This window comes from Melozone crissalis, unplaced genomic scaffold, assembly GCF_028551555.1.
Source record: "Melozone crissalis strain CALT ecotype California unplaced genomic scaffold, PUWL_Pcris_2 ptg000079l_1, whole genome shotgun sequence".
Classification (NCBI taxonomy): domain Eukaryota; kingdom Metazoa; phylum Chordata; class Aves; order Passeriformes; family Passerellidae; genus Melozone; species Melozone crissalis.
Genome location: NW_026535856.1, coordinates 646,291 through 668,957, shown reverse-complemented (window position 1 = coordinate 668,957; position 22,667 = coordinate 646,291).

The window sequence follows — 22,667 nt, the reverse complement described above, 5'->3', positions numbered from 1 at the left end:
GACCAAGAGACCATTGTGACACTGTGGAACCAAGGAGAACATTGCTGCACTGCCAGACCTCATGGAACCAAGGATACACTGTGACACGGAAGGCCTTGGGGGCCAAGGATCCATTGTGACATGGCAGGGTGCAAGGATCCAAGTGACTTTGTGACATCAAGGGGTCCCTTGAAACCAAAGGGACATTGTGACACTGGGTGGCCTCATGGAATCATGGAGAGCATTGGGACACTCGGGGGCCTCATGGAACTGTGGTGACACCAAGTTGTCTGGGAATGTTGATCTGCTGCAGGGTAGGAGGGCTCTGCACAGGGCCCTGGACAGGCTGGATCCAGGGCCCAGATCCAACAAGGTGACGTTTCACAAGTCCAAGTACCGGGTCCTGCACTTTGGCCACAACAACCCCTGCAGCACTACAAGCTGGGGACAGAGTGGCTGGAGAGCAGTCAGGCAGAAAGGGACCTGCAGGGGCTGATGGACAGCAGGCTGGGCATGAGCCAGCAGAGTGCCCAGGTGGCCAAGAAGGCCAATGGCTCCTGGCCTGGATCAGGAATGGTGTGGCCAGCAGGAGCAGGGCAAGGATTCTTCCCCTGTGCTCAGCACTGCTTGGGCAGCGCCTCAAGTGCTGTTTGCAGTTCTGGGGCCCCCAATTTAGGAAGGATGCTGGGGGGCTGGAGCGTGTCCAGAGAAGGGTAGCAAGGCTGGGGAGGGAGCACAAGTCCTGTGAGGAGCAGCTGAGGGAGATGGGGTTGTTTATCCTGGAGAAGTGGAGGCTCAGGGGAGACAAGACAGTGTCAGGGCACAGGCTGGACTTGATGATCTCCATGGCCTGTTCCACCCTTGCTGATTCTGGGATTCTCTGGAACCACCCTTGGAGCAGTTGCAGGATGAGCCCTGGGCCTCCTCCTCAGAAGCTCCAGCAGCCCAGGTCCCTCAGCTTCTCCTGCCAGCCCCAAAGCCCATCCTGTCAGTCCTGCAGAGCCTCTGCAGCTCCTCCTCACTGCCCAGAACAGGGAGTCCCAGAGCCAGACACAGCAGCCCAGATGTGCCCCGCTGGCCTGGGGTGCCTCTGCAAGGGAGCAGCACCAGGCACTGCAGGAGCCTGCAGACAATTCCTGCAGCACTTGTAGGATGATCCTGCTGCCCAAGGGAACTTCCCATGGGGCCAAGTCAGGAACTGCAATGGGGAGTGGGGCCAGGCAGGAAAGGGCAAACAGGAATCGGCTGTTTGCAGTGGAGGGAAGAGGGGTGGGCAATGGGAAGAAAATTGCAGCAGGAAGAGGAAAGAAAGCAAAGGTGAAGCCAAGGAAATGCTCAGGGCAGTTTGGGGGTGGCTGCCAGGCAGCCCTGGCTCTGAGCAACAGCGTCTGCAGTGGGACAGGAAGCTCCCCGCTGATGGGAACAAACTTTCTGGCTGACTGCAGAGGCCAGGACAAAGCTGAGTGGTTTCCCTGGTGTCCCCCAGCCCTTGCTGGCCCCAGGGGCTGATGGCATTTGTGCTCCCTCAGGTTCATGTCCCCACAGCAACAGCATGGGGGTGTTCCCCCTGCTGTGTGCAATGCAAACAGGGGCTGCTGAGCCAGTGCTGCCGTGTCTGTGCCTGTAAGGATGGGGCACCTGTGTGAGCTGGGGGAGAGGCCAGGGCTGCAGAGGGGGGATGTTGTTGGCAGCTTCATGAGGATGCTCTGGGACGCTGCCCTGGGCCGTCCAGCGCACTGGGGATGGATCAGCCCCTGCTCTGCTGCTCCTTTCCATCCTCCCCAGGGCCCTTGCAGAGCCCCAGCAGCTGCTGTCCTCAGCTGCCATGGCAACCCTCAGGAACAGCCTGGGCTGTTCCAGGTACAATTCCAGTGACACTCCTTGGTGCCACCAGGTGCCATGGCAACGGCCACGGGGACTTGTTCTTTGGTTTGGTGCCATGGCAACCAGTGCCCGGCCCAGTTGTGATGGTTGGTGGCCATGGGAAGCTGCCCTGGGCCCTTGCTCAGGGCTGGTGTCAGTGCCCAGAGCCAGAGGGGATCCCTTGCTGGGGGCTGTGCCACGGCCACCTGCCCTGTGCCGCGCTGGCCGCTCAGGCACCAGGAACCAGCAGCCACCGGCACTGCCAGGGCCAAAGGCCAGGTCAGCCAGACAGAAAGGGGCAGGGCTGGGCACTGTTTCCATGGCAACCGGCACTGGGGGGACACCTGGGTCACCTGGCCTGGCAGTTGCCATGGAAACCCCTGGCAGGCACTGAGGGCACAGCCCCTGGCACTGAGACCCTTCTGGGCTGGGTGCTGAGCACAGGGCTGAGCACGCAGAGATGGTTTTGTTCTTGCTGAGCTGCAGCACAGCCAAGGCCTGTCCTGCCCCTCGTCCAGCCACGCTGGGGAGGGGCTGGGGCTGCAGGGGAGCTGGGCAGGGGACACAGCCAGGACAGGGGACCCCAACTGACCCGGGCATAGCCCAGACCAGAGCACATCATGATCAGGATGTAAAGAGGGGAACAGGGAGGAAGGGGGGAATTTTGGAGGGAGGGTTTTTGCCTTCCCAGGTAACGCTTAGGCAAGAGGGGGCCCTGTTTCACCAGTGGGCAGGGTCACTACCAAAAATACAGACACCAACTTAAGGAACTGTGTCATTTATATAGGGCACAGCTGCCAAGATTTACAAAAGGATAAGCTCAACAAAGCACATCATCATTAGCAAAGAATTACAAAAGAAGCTCAGCAATCCATCATAACCCATCATTACATTTTGATGACCAATCCATTGGTGAAACACTGGAGGTGTTTGTGGCAGACAAAGATTCTGCCTGACTATCAAGGTACACCTTAAAGACATCAGTAATACTTTAGTGACACCATTCTTCATTCTTTTTTCTCCATCTCATTCCAATTAGGAACAAGAATTCTGTTGCCCATGGAGCTGGCACCTTTTTAATTCCAGAATAATGCCCCCAGGCCCTTTGCTGTTCAGCTTTACCATGCTGTGTATGGCTAACAAGGCCTGGGGGGCCCTTTCTCCTCTGGCTGGAAGGGGCCGGGTCCCAGTCCCTGAGGGGCACCCAGGCTCCTGGATGGAATTCCTGTGCAAGTCCCTCAGTGTCACAGCAGCCTTCATATTGAGCCCTGTGGATCAGAGCATTTTCCAAAGGGGCCCTTGGGGCAAACAGGGAGATCTGGTCTGGCAGGATGTGTAAAACAATATCCTGGCAGATCTACTTGTTCTCACACACAATACTTCACTGCAGAGACACATTCCCATTGTTCCTGCCCAGGGTTCAGGACTCAGAGTTGTCTTTCCTAGGAGCTGTTCCTTCAGCTGCCTTAGGAGGGCCTTTTGGCCTCTGGACCCACACTCTTGCTCCATTATTAGGGCTGCTGGATCCAAACCCTTTATCTCCACAAACGGTGGTGATTGGAGCTGGATCTCCTTTTTTCACAATCGTTCTTAAAATTGCAAGATCAATAATTGTGCTACCCTGTCATGGGGTTGAATAATCCAATCTTGTTCATTATTGTTTAACAGAATTACTGTAATTTCTCCTGGACATTCTGCATCAATTCCTCCTGCCATGACAGGAACACTTTGCAAGGCCAAGCTCCAAGGGAGCAGTTACCAAAGCAAAGTGTCCTGGAGGAATCTGAATTCCTGTTTCAGTATTGACAGCTCTCATTTGCTTTGAATTTATCCTCGTTAATTCCAATGCATGAAGGCCCAGCCCTGCAGCCTCTGGGCTGGCCCTGCCAGGGGCCATCACAGCCAGAACAATTTCCCAGGCAGCCCAAGTCTCACTGCCCATGGTTGGATTTGCAAATTGGGGGCAGCCGGGCACAGCCAGGGAGTTTCCATTTCCCCCGTGGGCCATTGTGAAGGGCATGGAGCACATCTGGGAGATGGGTTCTCCATGGACAAAGGTTCCCATCTCCTCATCTTTCCAACAGCTCTTTTAACAACCCCTTCACCCTTTCAACCAATCCTGCAGCTTGTGCATAGTCTGGTACATGAAAAACCCTGCAGACAAAATCGCTGTATTTTTCACAGGAACAGACAAAACACTCTGCATCACAGTATCAGCAAACCCTGTAAAAATCACCAATTTCCTCCCTTCCTCCTTTTTCCATTGTATACAATCTCACAAAGTTGACCACTGACATTAGGGTCCTGGCCAATCCTGTTCTGTAGGGTATTTAGTGTTACATCCCTGAGCAGCCAAAAATACCAAATTAGCATTGTCAGAACTATTTCACATTATTATTATATGTACATATTCATATATAAATACAGACATAGACATGTAGATATAGACATATATACATAAAAATCTATAAATATAAACATGAAGGTCTTATTATACTATAAATATGTATATAGTTATTTGTTATATTGATATTTCACTTGCACAAGGGCATCTGAGCTCAAGATGAAAACCTTCTTCTGTTGCTCCATGGGGGAGCATTCCAACAATGATTGTTCCTTCTGAAGGTGCTGTTTCCTATGTACTCTCAACAAATTCATCTTTGTCTGCCCAAATCCACAAGGTCTTTTCCTTTTCCATTTGCAATTTTTGGATGCATTTGAAGCCATCCAGGGGTGCAGCTTCTTTTACCCAACTGCCCCACTGCTACCACAGGGCTGTGACCTCAGCCCACTCCAGACCCAGGAAACTCCAGGGAAGGGCTTCCCAGCTGGGAATTTCTGATGGCACTGATTCCTCACATTTACACCGAACAAGTGACATTTTGTTGGGATCTGGCCAGCCTGTGCCAGTTTTGTTTTACCAGTGGGCAGGGTCAGCACCAAAGACACAGACACCAACTGAAGGAATCAGTGTCATTTCCTGCAGTTCAGAGCAGCAAAGAATCACAAAAGGAGCAGGTCAGCAATGCACCCAACCATTCCCACCAAAGATTGCCTGCAGTGATTAAGAAAGATCCAGCAGCATTTACCCTCAGCCTTTACCATCCCCCAGACCCACACAGCAGCTGGGGAAGCTGTCACAGCCAAGGGCTTCAGAGCCACTCCTGGGCACTGGGAATTCCTGCAGGTGCCTCCAGCCCCAGGTGAGGCTCCAACCCCGCTGGGAGAGGGCCCAGCTCTGACAGTGCTGAATGAACAAACTGACAGCACTGCTAGTGTGGCAACATCTGCTTTCATCCTCCCCTTGGGTCCCTCCCAAAGCCTGGCCAGGGCTCAAGGAGGAACCAAGGGAGCTGACTTTGACCATACAGCCCCAAACAAGGCCAGATGTCAGATTTCATGGCCTGGTCTGGCTTCTAAATACACAAAGGTCAATACATGTTTCACTAAGGAGTGGCACATCTATCTCAGTGCTAATGACCATGCATATTTCATCAGGGAGCAGATACAAAGATAACCTTTGCTTGGAAGGTTCATCCAGAGGCCACCTTTGGCTCAGGCCCTGCTGTCCAGGTCTCACTCAGGGCTGGTGTCCAGGCCTTGGCACTTCAGGGACGTGGTTTAGTGCTGGGCTTGGCATTGCTGGGTGAGCGGCTGCACTGGGTGAGCTCAGAGGGCTTTTCCAACAGAAAGGATTCTGTGATTCCATGATTCTATCCACTGCATTCAGCTGGGGCTATTTTAGCAGCATTACTTGGCTCCAAAAGTTCCCTCTTGCCCAGCTCCTGTGGCCTGAGGCTTCAGCTCCTTCGACTCCTGGTGCTGAGCTGCTCATTCTGAACAAGACGCCTCAGAGACAAGAACACAGTCCATGCAATTCCTTCTGGGACACAGAGAGGGGAGGCTGTGCAAACAGGAGCATTGTTTGCTGTGGCCTCCTCTCTGCCCTTCACGCCTTTCACTGCTTTGAACCAGCCAACAGCTTTCTCCAAGAGTGCAATGGAGCAGCAGTTCCTGCTCCCAGGCCTGGCTCTTCCCAGTCTCTGCCCTTGCCTGGTTCTGTCCCTCTTGCTGCGCCCTCTGTTCCCCCAGGGCTCGCTGGCTGCTGCCCAGGACTGTGGCACTGGCACAGATCCAGTGCTCCAGAGCCTCCTTTCTGTGCCCTTGGAGCTGCCTGGGCACAGCAGCCTTTTCCATCTGGAAGCTCCCCATGGACAGGGAGTGCCCAGCTCCGTTCCCTGCACAGCCTCCAGGAGCCCAGGGCTGCCATCTCCAGTCCCTGCTGGCACTGGGGGCTCCCAGGTGCCTCAGGCTGCTGTGACACCGCTGCACACGGGAGGGAAGAGGGGCAGGGGCTGTGCTCAAAGTCAGCTCCGTCTGCTGCTGCTGCTGCTGCTGCTGCTGCTGCTGCTGCTGCTGCTGCTGCTGCTGCTGTGGGGTCATTTGTGCAGCCCTGTCTGCCCAGAGTCAGGGATCAGATCCTGCCAGTCTCTTCCAGCCCTGGCTGCTCAGAGTTTGGGCCTTGGAGCCTCAGGTGGCCAAAGGCAGCTGCTGCTGGTCCCTCTGTGTGCCCGTGTTCAGCAGTGCTGCTCCATCAGTCTGTGCCCAGCAACGGGGAAAAGCCTCAGCCCTGCAGGGCCAGGAGCTGCTGGGCTCTGCCTGAGCAGCTCAGCCAGCAGGAAGGGAGCTGCTCCACACAGGAACCAGGAGCAAAGGACATCCTTTGATAGGACATGTTTTCTATTTAAAGGAAAAAAAAGGAAAAAGGAAAAAAAATGATAAATTGTAAAAGATAAGAATAAAATCCAAGTGTTAGAGAAAAAAAAAACATACAGTTAATGAAAAAAACTAAACATAAATGCCAAATTACATTCTTTGCATTAAGCGGTAAATGATCTTTTTAAAAAGACAACTCAGTTATTTACATTGTAAATGTGCTGGTGGCATGGATCCATCTTTGTGACCTCAAAAGCCTCTTAAAAGAGTTTGGGCTTTGTTTCCAATATTGGTATTTGAAACTGTGGTCAAAGCAAGAGGAAATTGCTTTGTGCCCTTCCAGCTCCAAGCAGGACTGGGAATGGAAACTCTGTCAAAGCCCAAATCCTTTAGAAGATCACCTTCCTTCTCAGCCTGGAAATGAGCTGCACATTCCTTTTGAAACTGTCAGGGATTTCTTAGAGACATAAAGTCTCACTTACGGCTTTTTGCTCGGGTTTGGAAGTGCAGAAGGGCAATTCTCTATCCACCAGCTCCAGACTGCACTGCCTCAGGAGCACGGCCCACTCGCCAGCCTTGGCCCACTCGTGGCACTTCTGGAGGAGGAAGAAAGTGCAATTGCACAATTCCAGCCAATCAAGAAGGAAGAATGGGACAGACAAAAAACCCTGTACAGATCCAGGTGTTCAGCCGGGACTGTGGAGAGTTCGGGTCCTTGCCAATTGGATGTGTGTCCCCAGCTGCAATCTCTGGGCCTGCAGCAGAGTCTCACTCACCTGCCAAAGCAGAAAGCTCAGGTGCTGTGCTCACAACGGGCTCATCTGATGCAGAGCTGTCAGAGTAATGTGAGGGCAGAGCCAGCCCAGCTGGGCCCACGGCTGAGCCCAGCAGAGCCCTGGCAGAGCCCAGAGCAGCCTCAGCACCCGCAGAGCCCGGCTGCAAGGAGAGAAAGCAGAAATCACCCGTCAGCTGAGGGCTCCTGTACTCCTTGTGCCAAGGCCTGCGGTGCCCAGGCCATGCTGGCTGTGCCCAGAGCTGTGCCCAGAGCTGCCCATCCCTGCTGCCTTTGGCAGCAGAGCAGGAGGGCAGGACATGTGCCCAGCCTGCAGCCAGCCACGGCACATCCAGCCCTCAGCAGCTGCCCGGAGCAGGATGCTCCTGTGCTCGCTGCCAGCTCCCAAAAGCTCTGATCCCACCCTGCCAAGCACACAGGGACCCACCTCACACCAGCCACGGCTGTAAGAAAAGCTGCTCCCAAACCATGGCCTCAGCCTTCTCCAAGGGCACGGCCCATCCACGCCACAGCTGCTCCCAAGCACTTCCCCATCCACACTGGACCACCTGGAATGCTTCCTCTGGAAAAATAAACAACACATTCTTGAAAAGAGAATAGATGCAAAAAGGGAAAACAAGAAAAACGGTAAAAACTCCCATCTCTGTCAGGGCCTTGAGGAAGGCCAAACCCCCACATGCCAGGGAAAAACCCAGGCATGGGTGAGGGAAGCCCACACTTTCTCTCTTCCCCTCTGCACTGCCGCCAAAAATCATGGTGATCCAAAAGCAAACAAGGGCAGTGGAGCAGCTCAAGCCTTTCCTTGCCTGCACAGCAAAGCAGCTGTGCTCAGTTTCTGGAGTCCCACCTCTGCTCCCACCATGGGGCTTTGTTTGTGTCGGGCTGGCTGCCCCAGCCCCAGCCCCAGCCCGGGGCACGGTGGGTGCTGGGGGCTGTTGGCAGGGCCAGGAGCCCACTCCCATTTCGTACCCACACCAGCCCATCCTCCCAGCCCTGCCAAAAGCAGCTGGGTAGCGACTGAAGAATGAGCTGCATCTGCCCCAGCAAAGGGGGAGCCTTTGGTTCCCAGCCAGGCTGGGCAATGCCCAAATCTGGCAGCATTTCCCTGGGTGGGGACTCACCTGCAAATTCCCTGTGGAGTTTGGCTTTGAAGAAGGTGCCAGAATCAAAGTCCATCACCTTCAGCCTCCAGTGGCCAGGCTGAGGAAGAGCTTGTCATCCTTGACGTCACCCTCGCTGTCTCCAGCAGCAGCAGCAGCAGCAGCATCCCCACCTGGTACAGCTTCTCCAGGGGCTCCTTCTCCTTCCCTGGGGGCAGACCAGGCTCTCAGGGCTCTGCCCAGGGCCCCAGCTGTCAGGGAACCAGGACAAGCAAAACCAGCTTGGATGGCAGCCACCAGTGCTGGGCAGAGCAGCTCAGCTCAAGCACAAGGGCTGTGTGTTCCCATCCCATGACCCCGGTGCAGTGACACTGGCAGCACAAAAAGGGCTGGGTTCCTTCGTTTCTGACTGCCAAGGCATGTGTGGAGCAGGAACTTACCAGGGCCCTGGATCAAGGTGTGCCTGTGGCTCTCTCCCTTCTTCTATGTCAGAGGAATATCCTGCATCCAAGGATCACAGAACAGGTCTTCTAATGAGGGTCTGTCCAAGGAGTTCACGGATAAACACCACCTGATCAGATCTTTGCACTCTGGGGAGAGAAAGCAGAAACTGATGGTCAGCCAGAGAAGGCTCCTGTCTGCTTTACCCCACTATTCCCATGCCCAGGCCATGCCGGATGCGCTGTGAGCTGGGCCTAAACTTTCCCATCAATTCCCTGTTTTGGACGAGAGCAGGACATGTGCCACCTCCTCAGCAGCTGCCAGAGTAGGATGCTCACAAGCCCACTGCTGGCTCCCAGCACTGGGATTCCCCCCGCGCCCAGAGAAGAGGATCCACCTTGAGAGAGCCTTTGTGGCAGCGGGAGCTGGCCCCAGCTGAGGTTCTGGCCCCTCCTGAAAGGGTGCTCCCCGCAGACCATCTGGTGCAGCAGGATGCCCAGGGACCAGACTGTTGCTGCCTCGCCATGGTACCAGCCAAAGTCGTTCCATTCCGGGGGGCTGTAGGACAGTGTTCCTATGGAATACAGATGGAGTTCATCAGGGGGATGCTGCTGCTCCCAGAGCCTGGCCCCAGCATCCCTGGGCCTGTAGGGGCTGCATCAGGGGCACACAGGGTGACCACTGCCCTCTCGCCAGCACCTGGACTTGTGCATAAACTAAGGGCTGGCAAAGAAGCCTCTGGTGTTGGAAGAGGGCAGCCCTGGCTAGGCCCGACCATGACATGCAAAGGAAAAACCCCCTCTGTGCTGGGGAAAAAACATGCCCTTATCCTCCCTGCCTGCATTGCCCCAAAAATATTATGAAGCCAGGCAAACAGGGCGAGTGGAGCAGTCCAAGCTCTTCCTCTCATCTGCACACCAAAGTGGCTGGGGCACAGGTTCCGCCCCCCCTCTCTGCTACCCCACCCACGGGGGTTTTGGTCGGGCTGGCTGCCCAAGCCCAGCCCTAGTCCTGGGCAGAGTGGCTGGCAAAGGCTGCCAGCAGGGCTGGAAGATGGCTGCCCACCCAGCCCTGCTCTAAAGCAACTCAGCTGAAGACTCAGTGCCCTGACTGGCAGCAAAAGGGAGAATCCCCGCTGCCACAGCCAGCTTGGGCTGTGATATGTTGGGCCATGAGATGCCAGCAGCGGGAGCACAGCCCTGCATGGGCTCACCTGCAAAGTGAGTGTAGACTGTGTCTTGCAGGTAGGTGCCACAGCCAAAGTCAATCAGTTTGGCCTGCCCGGTGTCCAGGTCAACCAGGATGTTCTCTGGTTTGATGTCCCGGTGCAGGACCCCGCAGCTGGTGCAGTGCCGCACGGCCTCCAGCACCTGGCGGAACAGCTCCCGCGCCTCCTCCTCGGGCAGGAACCGCCGTGCCCGAATGAAACGCTGCAGGTCCTGACACTGCTCTGGCCGCTCCAGCACCATCAAGATGTCCTTGGGGAGCTCAAGCCACTCCAGCAGCTGGACCACACCGGGGAAGCCAGTGGACACCTTGGCCAGCAGCACGATCTCCAGGGGTGCGCTGGTGCCGTCGGGCTGCGGGAGGAGCACGATGCCGTCAGTGGGGCCGATGCCGTGCCAGGCCTGGGGAAGCCTTCAGTCAGGCCGGGATGCTCTGCGCCCTGCGCTGGCCCCATGCCCGCTCTCCCTCGGGGCGTCCTGGCGGCTCCCACCCAGCTCATCCCTGGCCGGCAGCCCCAGCTGCTGGCCCCGCTCACTCACCAGCTCGCCCCAGTGCCGGACGCGGTTCCGTGGCACCCTTTTGATGGCCACCTGCAAGCCAAGGGCAGCAGCGGGGTGAGCTCGCCGCCCGCACTGCCAGCCCCATCCTCCGCCCTCCGCCCTCCTCCTCCTCCATCCCCTCCTCCTGCGCCCGCCGCCGGCCCCGCCGCTCACCGGGGCGCCGTCCGAGAGCCGCGTGGCCGCGAAGACTCTGCCGAAGCCGCCGCGCCCCAGCAGCGATCCCAGCCGGTACCGCTCCTGCAGGGCCTCCTGCGCCGTCCCTGCGGGCGGGACGCGGCTGTCAGCGCTCGGCCCGGGGCCAGCAAGGGCCCCCGAGCGCCCCTCACCCGCCCCGAGCCGGCCATGCCCAGGCGTTCGCTCCCGGGAACGCGGCACAGGAGGCTCGGGGCTGGCGGCCGCGCTGCCGAGCGGCGGAGCTCGGGCCGGGGAAGCCGCAGCGGAGGCGGCGGGAGCGGCCGCGCCGCGTGTGTCCTCCGCGGGCCCTGGGAGGAGCCGGGACCGGGGCCGCGACCGCGACCGCGACCGCGACCGCGACCGCGACCGGGGCCGGGGCCGGGGCCGGGGCCGGGGCCGGGGCCGGGGCCGGGACTGGACCCTTCCTCGGGTCCGGGGCCGGGCTCGGGCCAGGCGGAGCCGAAGGGCGGCGATGCCGCCCCCGCCCCAGCCACTGATGCCCGCCCAGCAGCGCCACCGCCAGTACGGCCAGAGCCAGGCGGAGGCGAGACCGCGGCGGCACAGCCGGGGCCGGGCACGGGGCAGCCCCGCCCGGGGCCGGGGGCGGGCCGGGGGCATGGCCCAACCCGGCAGGGGAGAGGGAGCCGGGGAGAGGAGAGGGACGCTGGGAAACGGACACCGAGAGGAGGATGTCCGACAGCGGGAAAGGGAGAGGGAGAGAGAGAAAGAGAAAGAAAGAGAGAGTATTCAAAACTATCTCTTTGCTGCTCTCGCCGCTGCTGCTGCCGCTGCTGCAACTGAGGCACCGGGGCCGTTCGTCCCCGTGTCCGTTCCCCGCTCGCCCCACGAGCCCCACGTTCGAGCCCCGCGCGCCCCGGGGACAGCTCCTCCGTCTGCCCAAACACGGGAACTTTGCAGCCTTGAGCCCGGATGCAGAGCCCTGACTCCTGCACTCTGGCACAGCAATCCCCTCGCTTGCTGCTGTGCATTGTCCTTGCTGAGGGTCAAACACTGTCGGGGCACCTTCACTTGGGGTAGGATTCCTACCTGACCCAAGCATTGCACTTACATCTCCAGTGTTGCTTTCCAGTAAAAACAGGGGAAGGAAAACTGTGTGTGGCTCATGGTATTTTAGGGTGTCTAAAAATCACTAAGTCACTGATCTTAGAGGTGAGGTGCATCTGGAATTACTGGGATGCAACATAGAAAAGGGGAGCATAGAAATAAATAGAGGAAAACATCTTGGATTGTTTCTTTCATTTTCATTTCACTTCTGGAAAGCTGTTTCAGTTTTCCAGGAATCTTCTCCTGTCTGCTCTTCCCAAAAATCTCTCATGGAGAACAAGGTCAAGCTTCTGTCACAAGATTTGCCACCAGGAAATTATGCCACTGGTGAAGTTTTCATGATGACTGTTAGTGCTGGCTTAGGGCAAATTTGGGGAGGAAACCTCCAAAATTGGTCCATCTACAAAGCAAGTTCAAGCAGCCCCTACCCCTACTAGTTCAGGAAAAGACTTCCCTTGAGAAAAGTGAAAAAACCCCAGTTTATTTAACAAGTAAAGTATTCACAAGCATGAAAAATGAATAATATTAAATAAAACCTTGGACAGTGCTGAAGAGATGGCAAATTCAGAAAGTCCTTTTTGTGGGTTGTAGGTGGCTCACTTGGTCTCTCCTGAGTCCCTCTGGTACTGGAATGCAGTGTCCCAGAGCTCGGGGGGCCACAGGTGTGAGCTGCAGGTGTTTTCCTGGGTTTTCAGTCCAGAGCAGGTTTAAACAGTTCCAAGAAAAAGGAAAGTCACAGTCCAAGGAACTTCTCTGCCCCAGCTAGCTAAAAATAATTGTTAGACCTGGGCTGTGAAGGCACTGGGAAATTTCCAAATCTGGGCACTGGCATTGCCAGCAAACACCAGATCTGGATAATGCTGGAGCCAGAACCTGGACATTTCCAAATTTTGGGTTTCTATGCCAGGAAATCATTGGACTTGGGCTGTGCCAGCACCAGGAATTTTCAGATTTCGGCGCTGGCGCTGCCAGCAAACATCAGATCTGGGTGGTGTCATTGCCAGTGACAGAAATCTGCCAGATTTGGGCTCTGCTGGCACTGAGAAATTTCCAAATCTTGGTTCTGGTTACATGAAACACAAGATGTGGGGGCGGTGCCAGACCCAGTAGCAGGAAGCTGCCATGGGCTTTGGATTTCTGTGCCAGCAAATTGCTGCACTTGGGCTGTGCCAGAACAGGGAAATGTCCAGATCTGGGCACTGGCAGTGCCAGCAAACAGCCCATTTCAGGCTCCAGGCTCCAGGAAGGATTGGATCTGGATGCCTTCCTCTTTTCTTTCCTTCTATCCTTCCTTCTTTCCTGGGATCCTGCTGCCAGCAAACTCCAGATTGGGCGGTGCTGGCAAGGGGAAATTGCCAGGTTTTAGCTTTCTTTGCCAGCAAATTGCTGGACATGGGTGGTGCCCGAAGAGGGAAATTGCCAGATGTGGGCACTGGCAGTGCCAGCGCACACCAGATCTGGGTGGGGGATGTGCCAGCACCAGGAAATTGCCAGATGTTAACTTTCAGTGCCAGCATATTGCTGGAATTATGCTGTGCAGGAACCTGAAAAATTCTGGATCTGGGCACTTGTGGTGTCAGCAAACACAAGATTGGGTTGCTGTAAGTACCAGGTATTTGCAAGATTTTGGCTTTCTTTGCCAGAAAATTACTAGACTTGGGCTGTGCTGGCACCAGGAAATTCCTGCATCTGGGCACTGGGGGTGCCAGCAAACACCGGATCTTGGCATTGCCAATGACAGTAGCAGGGAATTGCCAGATTGTGGCTTTCTTTACCAGAAAATTGCTGGACTTGGCTCTGCCAGAACAGGGAAATATCCAGATCTGAGCACTGTCAGTGGCAGCAAACATCAGGTCTGGGCACCTGTACTGGCATCAGGAAATTGCCGGATTTTGGCTTTCTGTGCCAGCAAATTGCTGGACTTGGGCTGTGCCAGCACTGGGAAATTTCCGGATCTGGGCACTTGTGCAGCAAACACCAGACCTGGGTGGTGCTGGTGGCAGCACTGGGAAGCTGCTGGGTTCTGGCTTTCTTTGCCAGAAAATTGTTGCATTTAGGTTTTGCTGGCAGTGAGAAATTTCCAGATGCTACTTTTCTGTGCCAGCAAACTGCTGGAATTAGGCTGTGCTGGCATCTGAAACATTCCCAATCTGGGTACTGGCGGTGTCAGCAAACCCGAGATCGGGTTGCTGTAGGTACCAGGTCTTTGCTTGGTTTTGGCTTCCTTTGCCAGCAAATTGCTGCACTTGGGCTGTGCCACAACAGGGAAATATCAAGAACTGGGAACTGGCAGTGCCAGCAAACCCCACATTTCAGGAAGGATTGGATCTGGACCCGTTCCATCCCTACCTCCCTCCCTCAGCAAGGTGCCAGAGGGGCTGGAGAGCAGCCAGGCAGAAAGGGACCTGCAGGGAGTGATGGACAGCAGGGTGGACATGAGCCAGCAGTGTGCCCAGGTGGCCAAGAAGGCCAATGGCTCCTGGCCTGGCTCAGGAATGGTGTGGCCAGCAGGAGCAGGGCAGGGATTCTTCCCCTGTGCTCAGCACTGCTTGGGCAGCACCTCGAGTGCTGTGTTCAGTTCTGGAGCCCCCAATTTAGGAGGAACATGGAGGGGCTGGAGCGTTTCCAGAGAAGGACAAGGCTGGTGATGGATCTGGAACACAAGTGCTGTGATAAGTTCCTGAGGAAGCTGAGGTTGTGTATCCTGGAGAAGAGGAGGCTCAGGGGAGAAAAGGCAGTGTAAGGGCACAGGCTGGACTTGATGATCTCCATGGCCTGTTCCACCCTTGCTGGTTCTGGGATTCTCTGAAAGCACCCTTGGAGCAGTTACAGGATGAGCCCTGGGCCTCCTCTTCAGGAGCTCCAGCAGCCCAGGTCCCTCAGCTTCTCCTGCCAGCCCCAAGGTCCATCCTGTCAGTCCTGCAGAGCCTCTGCAGCTCCTCCTCGCTGCCCAGAACAGGGAGCCCCAGAGCCAGACACAGCAGCCCAGATGTGCCCCCCTGGCCTGGGGTGCCTCTGGCAAGGGAGCAGCACCAGGCACTGCAGGAGCCTGCAGACAATTGATCTGAAGGCCAAAGCTCCCTAGCTCCTTCTGAAAGAGCAGGAACAGTTCCTCATTCCAGTGTGGTGGAATGCTGGGCACCACAGCTCCAGGCAAGGACTGGACACAAGTTTGCTCCCACTGAGTGCTGGGATGGGTTCTGCAGGAGCTCTGGGCTCCTGTGCTTGCCAGGCACAATGAGGAGAGAAGGAGCCAAGTGCACTGATGTGGGAAATGGATTTGTAGAAAGATTTTAGGGCCTAATAGAAGGCCCACAAAGTAGGAATCTGTATATAAATCTTGAGACAAGAAATGGTATCTTAAAAATGCCATGGAACAGGACAGATATTGTTGAGAGAAAAATGGAGCTGGAAAAAAGTTTCAAAAGACGGCCTTGCAAATAAGATTTTGGAAAAACAAAGCTATGAAAGATGCATTGTAGTGGGACCCATGAGGGGCAGTTTTAAATAATTGGCTTTAAGGCATCTACAACGTGGCATGGCAAAAGGCTGATAGACCAAGAAACGCTTATAATGTATTATAATTAGGAAGTAGTTGGCTTCTGCTTGTGATGGCATGAATTATAACATCTGTATTGTCTCACCCTTCTCATGAGACTGAAAATGGAATAAAAGTTTTTAAAACACCTCTCAGTGTCCCCATCTCTAGATCAAGAAAAGAGTATTATCCAACACACTGACACACCTTTGCCCTGAGCATAACCCAGCCTGGACCAAACACACAGAAAGGTTTTCCCTGTGGCCCATGTCTCGAAACATCAGGTCTGCTGTTTGACAACTCAGGTTGGTTTGGTGTCAAGGAGTTCCCTCAGAAATACTGGGTTTGTCTTCCTCTGTGCCTTCCCCTCAGCAGCCTTGGGGATGCTCCTGTGTGAAGCCATCTGTCTCTCACAGTTTGAGAAAACTTCAAACAGGATATTGTGCAATAAGTCGTCTCCTCTAAAGTGTTCCAACAATCCCTTTCCAGAAACAGGAAATTATTACTAATAGATGAAAGTGGAAAACCCCCAACAGTTTATTAACAAACAGAATCCCCCCATGACACGCGTTACAAGAAGGCGCCGGGGTCTCTCTCGGAAGAACAGGAGCCGTCACGGAGCAGCTCCAGCAGCTGATGGAAGCTTGGGGGCTCGTCCGGCATCGGCTTTCTCCCATGGCAGAGCTGCATGGAGCGGGCAGGGCAGTGAAGCAGCTGGGCTGGAGCCCCTCGCTGCCTTTTCTCCCCGGCGTGGCTCAGCTCACAGACTCTCGGGCTGGGAGCGGGGCCGCTCCGCTCCTGCCGGCACCGTGTCCCTGGGCTTGGACAAACAGTTTCCTGCCAGGAGAGCCCTGCACACTGCTCCACAGATCTTTCATAAAGGCCCAAACCAACTCCAAACACTCTGTCTGCTGCAGCTTTTCACAAAGGGCTGCAGAAATCCAGGACAGCTGCAAGTGAGTGTCGGAAGGCTCTTGTCTTGTTCCTGTCAGCAGAATTCTTGATGATCTTGTGCAGTTTTATTCAGATGTAACTTGAGAGCTGAGGTTTTTTTGTTAAAATATTTCATGATGAGTACGAAGCCTTGAGAGCGTGAGGTGCAAGACTGATGTGTGAAAGCATGAGCATATCCTCCAGATTGGCCAGTTTAATTGCCCATTTTATGACTCTCGTATTTACTCCACACTAATAAGGAAAACCAAGCTTTGCTTGGAGGCAAAACAGGCATGGGATACACTACAGTCCCTCACAGGCTCAGCAGGGCTGGCAGTGGCCAAGCAGGCAGTCTGCTTCATTGTGAACCACTACAGAGCTACATCCCAATCTGGTTTAAGTAGCGTGGTATTATTAAGAGCTCCTTTTCTGCATGAGACACAAAAAGGAGATCCCAAATGATCTTCATGCAAGCATGCAGTAAAGAACTGCTCCTGCTATCCTAACAGAGCGTTTGCTTTGGCAATTACACTCTTCCCATTCATCTTTTGATGCAGACACTTCAGGTTTTCCCCCATACCCCTGCAAGGCTGGCAGTCGCTGTTTCCCATTTCCTGTTCTTCCCTAGAGATGGTGCAGTGGCTGCTTTGAAACAAAAAGCCCTGAGATCTGGACAGCTTGAAGGAGCGTGAAATGCTGATTAAGTGCTCATGTTGGTAGTACCCAGGTCTGTCCTTCCCAGGGCTTTGAAGCAGCAGCAGCAGGACCATGCATCATTCCTGTTGGTGGATGTTCATGTTTCTGGTGTGCAAGAGCAATGACTTTGAGGAGGGACAAAAATGCCCCTCTCCAAACAGTGGGTGTGCAAGGAGATGTGAAGTTTCACAGCCTTTTCTAGGATATTGCAGAAAGATCTAAGAGAATATTGTGGCATGGAGTAGGTCACTAAATTTGTCTCCAGAGGAATCCCCAAAGGGCACATTCACTCTGCTGCTGATGGCAACCCCATAAGCTCATGGACCAGTTTTCCCTGCAACGTGCCACCCTACCTGGGCTTTACTAGGCTGGGACTAGACCCAGAGCTAAGCAAGCACATGCAGCCAGGTGACATTGTGTAACATCAGAAGCTGGCAACCATGAGGACTTTGCTGTCAAAAGGTTACAGTTTGCACTGGGCCCAGAAGTGTTTTTCCCTAAGGCAAAGCAAATTAAAATGTGAAGTTTCAAAGTTTCAAATGACTATGAAAGGAAACTGCAGAATAATTTCTGGAAGTGCAGCATTGTCAATGATCATGCAGCCCACCAACAGCTGGAGCTGAATCCAGAATTGCTTCTTCCAGCTGTGCAGGAATTCATTCCACTGGCAAGCACTGGTCCATGGGAACAAATGATCCCCTAGCTCTGGGCTGAATGGCACCCAGGCTGCAGTGCAGATTGGAGGAACCCTTGTCACTTGTTATTGGCCTCCCAGTGCACTCATCCTTCTGCAAACAAGGTGCAAACAACACAGCTGCACTGCTGTCCCGGGTAAATATACATACAGGTGGCTTTTCCAAAGCAGTGCATCTTTTCCCAGTGAAATACATTACCTCTTCTTACCTGTGGAATTGTGATTGAAGACACCTGTGAGCCACATCTGTGGGAGATTGTAAAGGAGCAAAGCTTTGGGATTTGGGCACACTTCTCTTGGTTTCTTTGCTCAGGCCTTTGGTGAGCACAGAACACACCTTTGACTAGACAGGATCTTTTGGATCCATTGTCCCTCAAACAGGTCAACAGGTGACTCTGTTGTAATGCCAAGTAACAAAGAGCAGCACAAATGACACAAAGAAAAGATGGCCAAAGAGGAGGAGGAGAGGCCCAATGCGGAAAGGATGTGGTGAGACGCTGGCACATTGAGTGAGCTGCACTCCCATAATCTCTAGACTAGCAGGTCCTGGTCTCACATTCTCCTTTTGGTTTTTTCAATTTTTTTTATTTATTTACTTTTTTTCATCATCAAAAAAAATATAGAATTAAAAATATGTCATCAAAACTTAAAGACAGAATCAAAACACGTTAATTCAAAACTACATCTAAAGATCAGAACATATGTACAGCTCTAACTGTGAAGCTGTTATGTTTGCCCAATTATCCCATCATAAAAAACCTCAAACAATATTAAAAGTAGTCGCAATTTTATTTGAATAGTTAAAATAAAAAAAATATAAAATTGGATACAATATAATTTGATTTAAATAAGGGATAATTTGGTTCAAATAATAGCACATAAGCAAAAACAACCGCGGGGTACAGAGTGCGGGGTTCAATGACCCTTGCCACTTCACGTACAAGCTTGCCAAGTGAAAATCACCCCTTATATGCTATGTGTCAATGCCATCTCCTCCCATTTTCGGTTCGTCATATCTCTATCTCCGCCTTCATTACCACCCTTACCTCGCATGTGCCACCACTCGGTTTGGTGGTCGCACAAGTCTTTGGAGGTCGTCACTGATGAAGGCTCTGTAGTCTTCTTCGTTGCCCTTTAATTCACCTTTGGGTTACACATGCGCACCAAGCCAGTACAATGTAAGCCAAGACTAACATATCACTGCATCTACATATCAAGGCAATAAATCCCTTATAATTAGCATTTTCTGGGATCCAACCAGGTTCTTGGTCATTTTTAGCAACTGTATCTTCAGATTCTTTCCTGTGGTCCTTGAGAACATCTGCTGGGAAGGGCGGGTGGAGCCCCTCCTCTCCCTCTCTTCTTTGGCATTACAACTTTAAACTATTTTATTATTCTCAAATATTAATTACTGTATCAATATTGATTACTGTTTCAATATTTATCAGCACAAATCATACCTATTTATCATAGACTCATGTCACTGGAAAAATTCCCTCTTTTCCAAAGGTTTTCATTTGCTTTGGCTGTACTTCGTATGGCTGCAGGTCACATTTCCTTTGGCTTAAGGAAGTATCTTGGCGGTTACTCTTGGTAATATATCTTGCTAATTCTGCCCTTGGAGGAATTACTCAGTTCTGCAGTCCTTATTACACGCCCTGTTCTAAAAGACTTTTATATTGTTTTCCCTCTCTCTGTGTTTTCACACTTGTTCAACAAGGTTTTCTTTCTAAGAATATTAGTCACAATATCCCAAAGGATTAAAAATGCTTAGGTATTTGTTCCCTAAGTATTTACTAAAGAAAAATAATAATAATAAAAAAAACCTGTATGCATGCTGGATGTAAAATACAAACAGAAATAAACTTGAGAGTTCTCCCAAAAACCCTTAAGAAAAAAACTCATGTATTCTATAAAACCCAGAGTATTCATCTACAGTATACAAAAATGGGCATGTTCTAGAAAAGAAAATTTGTGCAACGGTTCTGCACATAATTATATGCTTTCAAGCTGTTTGCCCTTCAGGGGCAGTGCCATTCTTTGAACTGTAATGCTCTGAGCATGTTCTGCTCACCATGGCAGCTTTCTGCTCTACCCTGGTACAGATCATCCTCCCAGCATAGGGGCAGTGCAGCCACCACAACTCGCAGCACCTTCCCACACAGCAAGAACTTGAAGGAGAGAGATGGCTTTCACCAGCTGCTGCGGGTTCTAATAGTGCCACCTCTCAGCTGCTGAAAGCCTGAATTTCTGTGCTGCAGTGTGGTAGTTTATTGAGCCAAATGTTCTGTTATATAGTGGTATGTTCAAGTGTTCCCTGAGTTATTACAGTTAGTTTCTCCCCTGTGTTATCCCCTCCTACCCAAGTGTCTCTCAAGGAATTCCCTCTCTCCTCACCAGATTTTTCCCTGTCTGTCAAGACAACCCAGCCCCTTTGCCCCATCCATCAGCCCAAACCCTACCCTTTGTTCCAGAAAGTTCCCTGTCCCTCACCCTAAGATCCAATCGCTATCCCAACGCTCTCTCTTCCCCTTGTTCTGATTTGTTGTAGCCCTCAAAACCACACCCCAAGAGTCGCTTATTGGTTACTATATGGTGTCCACCCCGTGTTTTGAAAGATTTTAAAAACCCGTGCACAGGGGGGCTGGGGATTCTCTGAACGTTTGTTCCTTTTTGTAATTCTCTGCTGTGAACCTTCCCCCTGCCTGTCCTGATGAATTTGCTGCGCTTTACACCGCAGAAGAGCCTCCTCTGCTTCCTCCACTCGGTCCTCCAGGGGTCTCTACGTCTCGGCATTTGGCCTAGAGGTTCTGGCTCAGGCAAAACCCTAACCTAGCCAGTTCCCCACTCCTGCCGTTGTCCCTGGAGCATCACAGAGCTAGTCAGGGCTGCAGAGGGCATTGACACTGACCCATGGCCTGGCATGTCACAGCCCCCAGAGCCACGCCTGCCAGGCCACAAGCCTCAGCCCTGGTCCCCACTGCCGACCTCAGCGGCTCCTGGGCAACCTCACCCTGAGTGCAAAGGCAGCCTCAGGAGCCCCCCAGGGCGCTCTGGATCCAGGCTGCAGACACCCTAAAGCCAGCACTGAAAGAGACATGGATGGGGACTGCAGCTGGATCTTGCAGTGCTCACCAGCCCTGACTGCTCTCTAAGTGAACCCAAACCTCATTTGCAGCACCTTGAGCACATTGACCCTGCTCGCCCCTCCTGGAACGTGGTGTTCCCACATCCTACACCAGCCCTTTGCAGGGAGTGACCAGCTCCCAGCTGCTCTGCTACCCTGGCCTTACTTTCTGTTTGCCAGCAATGAACTTAACGGATACACTCCTGAGAAACCTAGCACAACATTTGCTTCTCAGGAGCTCTTTGGCAAAAAAACTCCCTTAATCCCTAGTTTTGCACAGAGAAGGAGGTTCTGACAAAGCATAAGGCACAGGCATGGCTCTGGCATGTGAATTCCTGAGCCACAGGATTCCACCCATTGTTGTTCTTAGCTACTTTGCTGATATTTTAGAGCCAGTTCTGGACAAGGGCTGCTGCTGACAGGATAGGAAAATTTGGAGAAAAAAAGGTGCAGGAGACAACAACAAAAAAAAAAACAAAACAAAAAAACAAGGGGGAAAACCCTTAGAAATACAGAGCACAACAGAAGTCCTTGGAGATGGTTCAATAGAAAATGCCAGCAGCAGTGAGCAGAGCCCGAGGTTGCTCACTGCCACCCCAGGGGCTCCTCAGTCCCCTGCTGGTTTGTGTCTGATGCAGCCCTGCCTGGAAAGGGCTCCAGGCTCTGGTGTTCCCAGCTTGCTCCAGGCTACATTCTTAGCAGCACTGAAAGAAGAGGTGAAACAAAGAGCCATTTTCTGTGCTGCCTGCAAACTCTTCTCCTTCAGTGCCACTGCCAGAGATCATCCCTCTGTCAGCTTGGCACTGTGCCTACTGCATCCTTGTCCCTGTCCCTTGCATCAGCTCCTGCACATCATCAGCACTCGCTGTCCCACATCATGAACAGAGAGAGCTGTGTCAGAAGAGCAAGGAGTGCATTTTCTTGGCCTTTCTAACAGACACAAGAAGCATGAGTCCAAATAACTTTGTTGTTTGTTCCTGCCTTTCTTTTAGATAAGTCTTTTCTGCTTTAATGCAAAAGCTTCTTTTCATACATGGATGGAATGATCTGGAATTGGCAGTTCCTTCAGGCTGTCAGGCACCATGGGAGTTTTCTCTTGTCTCTGATGAGGATTTGGTGAATTTTCCATTGGTCACTTGGTGGTGTCACCATGGGCTGAGCTCAGCGGCCGACTCTGCTGTCCCCAGGGGATGCATTGGGACGCCAAGCCCCTCATGGCTGGGATTCGGGGGAGGGCGGGCTCGGAGCGCCCAGAGCCTGGGTCCGTGAGGAGGTGCTGCTGGCGCTGGCTGTGCTCAGCCCGCTGTGCCGAGCAGCCGCGGCCACGGAGACACAGGCGGGAGCTGTGGCCGATGCCGGCAGGCGGCCCGGGCCGGCTCGCAGCTGCGAGGACGCCGGCAGCCTGTGCCCTGAGGTCGAGGCCGTGGCGGGCGGTTTGCTGGCAGGGCTTTTCCGAGCCGGCCGCAATGTGCTGCCTCCCGTGTGGGCCCGGCTGCGGCAGAGGCAGGCGGGAGCGCAGCGGGGCCGGCAGCGGCGGGCAGAGGCCGCACAGAGCAGCAGCCCGGCCGGGCCCGCTGCGGAGCAGCACGGAGCTGCCGGGCAGCCCTCGGCCGTGTCTGTGCGCACAGGGCAGGAGCAGAGCCCGCAGACGAGGCAGGAGCCGCGGCAGGAGCCGGCCATAGCGGCAGCTCGCCGTGCCCGGGGCCGCAGCCGCAGCTCTCCCCTGCCGGCCACAGCAGCAGCCGCTCGCCTCCGAGGCTC